This window comes from Passer domesticus, chromosome 23 (assembly GCF_036417665.1).
Source record: "Passer domesticus isolate bPasDom1 chromosome 23, bPasDom1.hap1, whole genome shotgun sequence".
NCBI lineage: Eukaryota > Metazoa > Chordata > Aves > Passeriformes > Passeridae > Passer > Passer domesticus.
This window is the reverse complement of record NC_087496.1, coordinates 367,857-378,002: the sequence shown is the minus strand read 5'-3', so window position 1 is coordinate 378,002 and position 10,146 is coordinate 367,857. Positions and strand designations below refer to the sequence as shown.

The window sequence follows — 10,146 nt, the reverse complement described above, 5'->3', positions numbered from 1 at the left end:
CCCAGCACCACGAGGCCTCGGAGTGCCAAGTGACGCCTCTCCCCGTCCTCGCTCCGCAGGTTCTTTGTCATGATCTCCAGAACACTGTCACTGCATTCCCTCAAGTCCAGGCACTCGAGGACCTGAAAGGCACAGGGCAGTGACAGGGCACCCGGCCAGCAGCAGCCCGGAACCGCACAGGGCTGGGCCCAGGCAGCAGCACAGGGCACGGGCACCGTCCCAGGCAGCTGCGGCTACGAGAGGGCAGAGAGCTGGGAGGCAGCTCAGCCAGGCAGCGCTGGCCTTCAGGCTCACCTCCACAAGGAACGCCAGGGCAGGGAAATCCCAGTATGGCATCTCTTTGCTGAGTAGGCCGAGCAGGTAGAATGCAATCCCACAACAAAAGTGTATGGATGACAGGCGAATTTCTCTGACAAGAGGAAAAAGGAAACCAGACCCTGAGCCAGTGGGGCAAACCTCTGCCAGGAGTGACGCACACAGTTCACATCTTTCCTCACCACCCTCCCAGCAAGGGGCCCTGGGGCATTTGGGAGTTGGTTGCTCCAGAGCATCCTCCTCTCCCAGCCTTTTCCAGTCTGCTTGGCCATCCCTCAGTGACAAGGGCCTCTGGCCCACAGCCACAGGGACTGTGTGGGGCACCTTGGGCACAGAGCACAAGTGGCTGGAGCAATGGGGAGAAGGGGGTCTCACCTGGCCAGCAGACCCACGGCATAGTGGTGGGTGTCAGCACAGAGCAGCGTGTCCCAGGCACCCTTGCGTTCCATTGCCACCACCACATCCTCACAGCGGAGAAGGCAGAGCAGGGACTTGAGGGTCCGCACTGCAAACCTGTGTGCAGAGCAAAGCCCAGGTCACACTGGGAGCACTGGCTCCTTCCCAGGCCACGTGGCAGGGACAGGAGCTCTAGGATGGAGCACCTGTTGGGGCTGGTGGCAAGGCCGTGTTCTTCCTGGCATCCCTTCCAGAAGGTATCCACCTCTTCTGGCATATCCAGAGTGCTGAAGAACACTTGGAAGAGCAGGTGCACAAACAGGTGTGGGAAATACACCTTCATTATACGTGGGATGCAGGGCACCTGGAGGACCTTCCACATCACCAGAGTTGCCTGCAAAGGACAAAGGCCCAGAGAGAGCGCTCAGTGACGAGGTGTCCGTGTGGCAGGGCCCGAGCGTGGCAGGGAGAGGCCCGGAGAGACGCAGGGGGAGCAGGGGGCCTGGTGGCCCTGAAGCTGCCCCTGGGCCAGGTTTCAGGCCAGTGCCTGAGGCAGGGAGATGCAGTGGGGGAAGGAGGATGGAGAGCTGCTGGAGAGGCAGCCTTGGGGCCAGCAAAGGCCACTTGCAGAAACTCACAGCCAGGGCAAAGACACCCGTTTTGTCCCCATCGGAGGTGCACGTGCTGTGCTCCGGCCAGCTCCCCAGCACATCCAGGAGCACCAGCTGTGCCAGCTCCGCAGTCCTGCTTGAGCCCATGATGGTTTTCCACATGGCCGCGGCAGCTCTGCAGGGTTAGAGCTCTGTCTCAGGGGGGTGTCAGACACAGCACCGCTGGGAGCTGAGCTGGCTGCCAGTTCTGCCTCTGCCCTCTGCCCCTGGCCAGCAGCAGCCAGGCAGCCCAGCCCTGTGGGGACAGAGCCCTGAGGGGCAGGGAGGGAGCACGGCAGCAGGCTCGGGGGCTGACATGCCAGGGCTGGGAAAGGGAGCAGCCAGAGGGCCCTGGAAGTCTCTGCTGCTCAGACACCTGGGCCAGGCTGTGCAGGATGATGGGCTGGGGAGCCCTGAGCCCTCTGGGCAGCTGGGCCCTTACCTGTCACAGGACGGGGCCACACGCAGTAGTGTCATGACTGCGTCATTTGTCAGTGCTTCAGTGAGATTCAGCAGGGTCTTGTCCCGCCAGTGCTCAGCGGAATCATTGGCCAGGAGCCACTGGTGGATGTACCTCACCATGGCGGGCACCTGGAGAAGGCACAGTGAAACTTGGAAAGCTGCCAGAGGGAGCAATGTCCCCAGCTTCCCCAGATATGTTCTTCCCTTCCCATCATGCTGCGATGGCTTCAGATGCTCACAAGGACCAGCAGGCGTGGCTTCGGAGACCAAGCAATTCCTTGGGGGATGAAACGCTGGCCACAGGCTGCTTACTTGCTTTGGATGGTAACAATCTTCCTCTACAAGCATATACAGCAGGGCAGCACTGGTCTTGCTTTGGAAGATGGGCGAGTATGGTCTGTACGCAGTGCCCCTGGTGATGGTCTCTTCCTGCCGAATCCTCTTGATGAATTTGCAAACGAGCTGTAGGAGAAGGGCAAGAAGCCAGGGATGTTCCATGGAGTGCTCCACACACGGTGCTCGGCTGAGCAGGGACAGCAGGCCCAGCCCAGGTGGGCATGGCTGCAGGTACCTGCGCTGTTCTGCGGAAGCGGCCACGGCTGGATTGCTGCTCTTGTGTGCGCTCCACGGCTGCATCTGACAAAGAGCGAGCGCAGCCAGAGCTGAGGGGCTGCGGGAGAGGCCGGAGAACACAGCCCAGCCCTGCGCTCCCCAGGCAGGGACAGCCCCGGGATGCCCCAGGGGGATGGAGCACGGCCACTGTGGGGTGTCTGCCTGGGCCCTCTTCTGTCCTGTCCATGGGCATTTCCCCAGGGGATGGGATGGGATGGGATGGGATGGGATGGGATGGGATGGGATGGGATGGGATGGGATGGGATGGGATGGGATGGGATGGGATGGGACGGCACGGGATGGGATGGGATGCCATGGGATGCCATGGGATGGGAAGCCATGGGATAGGCTGGGATGGGATGCCATGGGATGGGGCCAGGCTGGCCGCAGGCTCCAGTCCTACAGCCCAGCTCTGCCACTCACCCTCCTGTGGTGGATGCAACGGCACCACCTCTTCAGTCTGCTCTGCTGTGGCAGCTCCAGAGCCTTCTTTCTCCTCCTCCAAACAGGCCATCTTGGGTACTCTCGGGGGTCTCTGCTCCATGTCAGTGACTGGAGCTACTTGCAGGACAGAGGCCTTGAAAAAGGTCCAGGGCACCAAGTCCCAAGCTCTGCCCTCGAGGGCACCTGCAGAACAGAAGCCTCGGAAGGCCACAGGTCACCAGGTCCTGTGCTCTGCCCTCAAGGTCAGCTGCAGGAACAACGCCTCAGAAAACCTCTGGGTCAGACAAGAACGAGTGCACTGTGTGGGCTCCTCACAGCACCGCTCTGTCCCGTCGCGTGCTCAGAGAACTCTGGAGTGTTCTTATCACTTCCAGCTCCTATGTCACCACGTGTCACAAAGGACACACTTCTCCATTCCATGCCACCGTGACCGTGCTGCAGCGTGTCACAAAGGAACCTTGCACACAATGCCACCTGCCCTGGGGCCGCCCCCAGCCCACCCAAAGTGGCCCCGGTTGGAAGGAATCCCTGGCCCCAAGTGTCTAAGGCAGCCCGACAGGATCTTTAGGAAGGGCTCAGCCCATCAGCAAACGCTGCCCTGCTCTGCGGGCTCAGGGCAGCAGAAGGAGCCCCCAGGGCTGCCGAGGCAGCCGCGCTGGCAAGGGCACGGGGCCTTCCACGGAAGCTGGCATGGCCTCCTTGGGACACGTCCCGGCTGCTGGCCATCCTAAACCCGCGGCTGTGACAGGCACAGGGAACGTGTGGGCCAGGGCACCAATGCTGCTCTGAGCCCTGGGGCCTGGGCAGCGCTGCCATCAGCAGGTGTGGCAGAGTCCCCGCCCAAGCAGAGCTGCCACCCCCCGAGCCCTGGCAGCGCTGCTGCCCCTCTCCTGCCCCAGAGACCTGTGCCCCGGGGGGCTTGTGTGCCACAGGGAGCCAAAGCCCACGTGCACTGGGGGCTGTGCTCCTCCCTGAAGGGGCTGTTGGCAGGAGCACCTGGAGCAACTGCTGGCAACTCTTGGTCTCTGTCAGATGATGTTGCTCTTTCCTGGAATGATTTTTTCCATAGCTGGGATTAGCTGCAGTACAAAAGCACCAACAGCTACTGAATTTCACAGGACAGAGAGACTCTACAGAGCCACTCGCATGTCTCCTTGGACTTTTCTGTGTGTGTTTCATGCATCCTTGCATAAAAAGCAGGCGAGTTTAAAGTTTAATGCAGCATTGTTTATATGTCTAGCTGAGGCCAGCAGCTAATATCTGGAGCATTGCGAAAGTGCAGAGGACAGACATAATTCTCAAAGGAGAAGGAGAAGGTGTTCTGTGTCTCTGAGTGTGGTGCGATCACCCTAAAGGAGCAGCCAATGGAAGTGCTGAAAGTAGACTTGCTGTTCTTGAGCACATTCCTGAGCAGGCTCTGCTGCTGTTTCTGTGGGGCCAAAAGCTGCCGGGGCAGCAGCGACTGTGCAGCCCTGCTGGAGGAGATGCGGGCACCCTCGCCATGGTGGCAGCAGCTCTGTGGGCTCAGAGCTCTGTGACAGGGGGGCCGCGGTCACGGCACCGTGGCCTGGGCAGCCACCAGGGCCCGGGCTGGCTGCCAGCCCTGCGACTGCCCCCTGCCCTTTATTGGCAGCACCCAGACAACAGCCCCTGCTGGCCCCCTGCCCTCGCTGAAGGTGCAGACACCGAATACTGGGCCCTGGGCCTGAGGCCACGAGAGGACAAGTGACCCTTGCAGCCCTGGGGCCTCATTGCCTCCTTGTCCCTGCTCAGCAGCCTGGCAGGGGCCGCCCCATGGTCCTGCCCTTGGCATTGCACATCCCCACATCCCAGAGCCCATCCCGGGAAGAGCCCTGAGCAAGGAGGAAGGGACAGGATCTGCCTTGACAGGGGCTGGGGCTCAGGCCTTGGCCCTTTGCATTCCTCAAACACATCCAGGTTTGCTCAGCACCAGAGACACCTTTCTCTTGCTTGTTTCCACCTGTCATCACTGCCTCCAGTGTTCTGCTCTACCTGGAACCTGGGGACACATTCACATGAGTTGTGTCCCTCCTTGGGACCCATTAGAAGTTAAAGAAAGTTTGAAATTTGAATCTGATTTGGAGTTCTTGAGAAGTTCTTTGAGGATACTCTGAGGGACTGAGTCTGATGCAAAGAGCACCAAAGCCCCAGAGGGTCATTAAAGTCCTGGTGCTGTGTCTGTGTTGCTGAGCTGGGCCGGGCTCCTGGCCCAGAGGCAGCTCCTGGCAAGGGCAGTGCTGCAGAGAGACAGCTCTGGCCAGGAGCAGCTCCTGGGCACAGCCCAGCAGGGCTGGGGCACTGCCAGGGCAGCTCAGGGACACTAGCAGGGCACAGGCAGAGCTGACAGGGGCTCAGCATTGGCAGGGACTGGGGGATGTCCCAGAGGGGGCTGTCACAGCGGCACCTCTGTGGCTGTGTCCTAGAAGCACAGAGCAGCTGTGATGTCAGCAAGGGGCTGTGTGACAGCACAGAGTGGGCTGTGTGAGGTCATAGGTTGGGCTGTGACATCACAGACTTTCTTGTGTGAGGTCACTGAGTAGCAACAGCATAATAGAAGGGATTCTGTGTGACATCACAGAGCAGGCTGTGACATCATGGCATGGCAGTATGACATCATAGAGCAGGCTGTGATGTGAAACTGTGTGCTGTGACATTATAGAGTGTCAGTATGGCATCACAGAGAGGATTGTGTAACATCATGGAGGGGGTTGTGACATCACAGAGTAGGATGTGAGGCCATGGAGTAGCCTCTGCCATCATGGAAGGTGGCTCTGTGACATCAGAGAGTGGGTTGTGACATCACTGGGTGACTGAGCAACTTCACAGAGCCAGGTGTGACATCACAGAACAGACGGGGACATCACATGGTGATTTTGTGACATCACCAAATCTTCTTCTGTGACATCACAGTGCAGATTTATATCACAGAATGGTATCCCAGCACTGGCCCTGTGATATCATGAAGGGGCTTTGTGACATCACAGAGCAGTTGTGTGTGTCATCACTGAGTTGTCTGTGACATCATAGAGTAGGCTCTGTGACATCATAGGTTGTGACATCATAGAATTGATTCTGCCATCACAGGGTATCTGTGTGACATCACAGAGGGGATGTGACATCACAGAATGGCTGTGTGACATCCCAGGGTAGGTTGTGTGCTATCACAACATTATCTGTGACATCACAATATGGGCTGTGGCATCACAATGGGCTGTGTGACATCACAGGGGCTGTGTGAGGTCACTGGGGAGGTCACTCTGCCCCAGCCCCCCTCACAGCTCCCCCCAGAGCAGTCCAACCCTGCTCGTGCACAGCGGGGTCCCCTGTCCCCCCGGGTCCCCTCATCCCCGGCGCCACAGCCTCCCCCAGAGGATGTTCCACGAGATCGACCCCAGAGCCTGGCACGGGGACAGGGGGCCGGGGCCCTGGTGGGGGAACAGGGAGACAGGGACCCCCCGGCAGTGTCCCCGTGTCCCCCAGGGCCAGAGCCTGGGCCAGGGCTCCTTCACCCTGTTACGAACAAGTGCTTGAGAGCGCTGAAAAAATCCCCAGCAAGGGATCAGCAACAACCAGATTTAATATTAAGTGACAGCACCACAAAATTCCTTGGCAAGAGTCACTCTGCTCCTGACTAGACACTTCAAGCACATGAAGGAAACAAAGCAACAACAAAACCAAACAAAATCCAGGCAATCAAACCAGAAAGGAATCGAAAACCGTTCCTGTGTGTGTGTGTGACACAAGGACAGTGAGGGCAAGGATAAAAGGAATGTGGCCCAAAAGCTTAACAGAGCTCAAACTTAACAGGACTTAACTTATAACTTAACCTTAACTTCCACCTTAACCTTAAGTGATACCTCGAACTTCACAATTTAGCAAAAGAACAGAGCTTATCAGTATTTGACCTATGACCTATGACTTTGGAATTTAACAAAGAAATAACATTTAACAGTATTTAACTCAGCTTATAACTTATATTAAACATAACTACTTAGGAGAAAAAGAACTCTTAACAACATTTAACTTAGGTTATTCCTCATGACTTAACCTTACTTACAGGTCTGACTGACTCAACTATCCAAGGCACTCCAACCCCTCCGAGAGCAGCATTTCTGCCACATCTCCCCAGCACAGACACTCCTGTGTGCACACAGACACAAAGAGGCAGTGCAAGGCACCTGTGAGAAATTCCCCTGAGGGCAGGAAATGCTCCCTGTGGATGTTTTGGCATCTCCCCAGTGGGTGAAGGGTTGAGCCTGGAGGAGTGGGGGGATCGGCCCAGGCTCTGTCCTTGTTCAGGATCCCCGAGTGCAGCAAACGGGAGAGTTCCCGGCTGGGAGAGGCCCCACTCAGAGGGAGTCGCTGGCCCAGGAGAGCTCCAAGGGGTTCCTTTTGGAACGCTGTTCGTAGGGCCCCAAGAGAGGGGCTGCAGTCACAGCAATGGTTCATCCTGGCCACACTTGGCATCAACAGCTTTCTTTGGCAGTGTGAGAACAGGGATGTTGTGCCACTGAGGGAACAAAACCAGTTCCCAGGGCTGCTCCTCCAGAAACCAGGAGCTGGTTGGGCAGCAGCAGTGCCTGGGGCAGACAGTGTTTGTGCTGAGCTGCAGAGGAGCTGAGCCCAGGGGTTGTTGACCAAGGCTGAGGCCCAAGGAGCATTTCTCAGCTGGCAGGGCGGTCTGAGAGCGGCAGCAGCGCCCGGGCCAGGCGGGGCTCCACGGCGCCGGGCCCGGATGGCGCTGCCGGGGCAGCGGGCGGGGCTGGGGCCGAGCTGCGGCGGGCCGGGGAGGGAGCCCGGCCTCGGGGCTCACCCATGAACCTGATGGCCGCCTCTCGCAGGGGCTCCTGGGGGCTCTCCAGGTAGCGCAGGGCCCGGCGCAGCTGCTCGGCCGCTCGGCTCGTGTCCTCTGCCAGCTGCAGAGAGCGGCAGCAGGGAAGGCTCGGCGTGGGCTCAGCCCCTGTGGCGGGCGCTCCCTGCGCCCAGCCCCGGCCTCCCCTGCCCGCACAGCCCTGAGGCGCGGCCAGCAGCCGCCGGCGCCGGGCTCCGCAGGGGGCAGAGGGCCGGCTGCTGCCCGGGGAGCCGCGGGGCCGCCCCGCAGCCCCGCCGCGCCGGGGCTCCATGGGCACCCGGCTCGGGCCCACAGCAGCCTGGAGAAGAGCCCGCGCCGCCTCTGGCAAGGGAGCGGCGTGTGGGGTGGAGGCTGGCACCCCTGCATACAGCACTTTACATGGACTGACTCCAGACTTCAGACCTTACAGAACATGGTTTCACAGTGACATTCACACAATAACAGATCTCTAGAGCTTTGGGCAATCACACAGCAGGTTCTTGTTTCCATGTGGCAGGATGGTAGATGTTATGAATAGAAAGTTGTATTTTTTTTAAGTTTCAGAGTTAAAAAAACCAAGCCAGACTGAGTCAGACTCCTTTAGGTTCCCTGCCAAGAAAAGCCTTTAATCACTCGTTGATGGCGGGTGATTAACTGATTGTTTCCCTGATGCTAGCTGTATGCCAAGGAGATACCAAGGGAAACCCTCCAGGGTAAAGAGATGGGCAGTGACACCAGAGACAACATGCAAATGACAAATGCAGTGCACCCTGGGTTTTTACAGTTTTACAGTTTTTATAAGAAAAACCCCTAAAATCACGAGCCAATAAGTGACTTAAAGTGACGTCTAAGGATGGGAGCATTGTCCCGTACCTGCTTGAATCTTTTTATTTCTCACCCTAACCTGAAAAGAAACTGATTAAAGAGACCCCCCGGGTTTCTAAACCAACAAACCAAGGACTCAACGACTCTCCCGTGAGGACAGAGTCCCCAGTTCTGCCTGCAGACCAGCGGACAAAACTGCACCATCCTCCTGCTTCGTGCCACGCCTGGGAGCAGCGGCGGCGAGGGCGCAACCCGTCGATTTCTTCCCACCTGAGCTGATTCTTCTTAATAAAGGCATTAAAAAAGGAGAAAGATCTCCTGCCCATTTATTTCAGTAGAAGTGCTGCCACCTCCTTCGAAGCATCTCCTTCAGAAACCACTTGGAGCAGGGTCACAAGAACAGCCATTCATAGTCCATGCACACATGCACGCCTCACATAGCTCAGCAGAGGAAAGACAGGAGGGGTCTTTGTTTGATGTATTCCAGTGAAGGTTTATTGCATCCACCATGCCAAAGGGATCAGGGACAAAGACCTGGCCATGGGGTCTGCACAAGGTTAAGTAGGGGCCAGTGGGACACGGGGGCAGCACCAAGGGCAGGGCAAAGGGCACTGGCCTACAGGGAAGACGGGGCTGGCCACCAGGGGTACCACAATCAGTGAGGAAACAGGGAAAGGAAAACCAGGAGACTTTGGGACACATAGGGAAAGGAACTGGGGTGGATCATTGTGTTGCAAGGCTCCATGGGGAAGTTTTCTCTTTCAGCCTAGGTGGAGACTCTGGTATATTTTTCCAAGGCAAGGCCCTTGGGATTGGCCTGAAGGGTTCAAAGGATCCCAAAGGTTTTATATAGGAAGGAATGAACAAAAAGCACAGTTTTCACATCCAAGGCAGAGAAATGATTAAGGGAAAATTAATTTTCCAGCAAGGAACCTTATCTCAAGAATGTATGATGCAAGCTAACTGCCATGTGAATGAGTGAAAGCCTGGCAGGAAATATTTCCCCATGTAAACAAATACCACTGCTACTGTTAGTGCTGGATCCCCCAGGATGGTGTCATGCACAGCACACAGTGCAGCTGGGTCATGAGATGCAGGGAGAAAAGAGCAGCAACCTCTCTGAATGTATCATAAGGATATAAAGCTAGCAGGGAGCATCCAAAGTGGAGAATGAAGATGATGAGGGGACAGGAGGGGAAGCTGTATGAGGAACAGCTGAGGTCAACTGGCTTGTTCAGCTTGGAGAGAAGGAGGAGGAGAGAGAGAGAGAGGAGGTCTCAGCATTGTGGAGGATTTTGTGAACAGCTGTCTAGCTGACAAAGGTCACACTGACATAATACCGTTAGTTAATGAAGAAGGAGATAGGTATAGGAGCCAGCAGTCAGTGTCTAAATCAGGCAAGAGCACTGTGCCCTTGGTGCAACATCAGGATGGGGGAGAGGATCGTTAGTTAGAAATATGAAGAAAAGATGAGAACAGCTGCAACATAGTAGTCACAAGAATGCTAAGGTAGGCGTAGTTAGCTGATAAGTAACTAACCAATAATGAGCTCGCCTTTTGGAATATTAGCCCCATTAACACCAATATAAA

At 56.9% G+C, this 10,146-nt stretch overlaps 1 long non-coding RNA gene across 1 annotated transcript; it reads right to left on the bottom strand.

The window, feature by feature from the left end:
• Positions 1–355: 355 nt before the first annotated feature.
• On the bottom strand, positions 356–1,040 carry LOC135285592 (uncharacterized). The gene is made up of 3 exons (XR_010350396.1): positions 918–1,040; positions 691–828; positions 356–409 (listed from the first exon to the last, which is right to left on the bottom strand). It is a non-coding gene; the product is annotated as an uncharacterized LOC135285592 (long non-coding RNA).
• Positions 1,041–10,146: the final 9,106 nt, after the last annotated feature.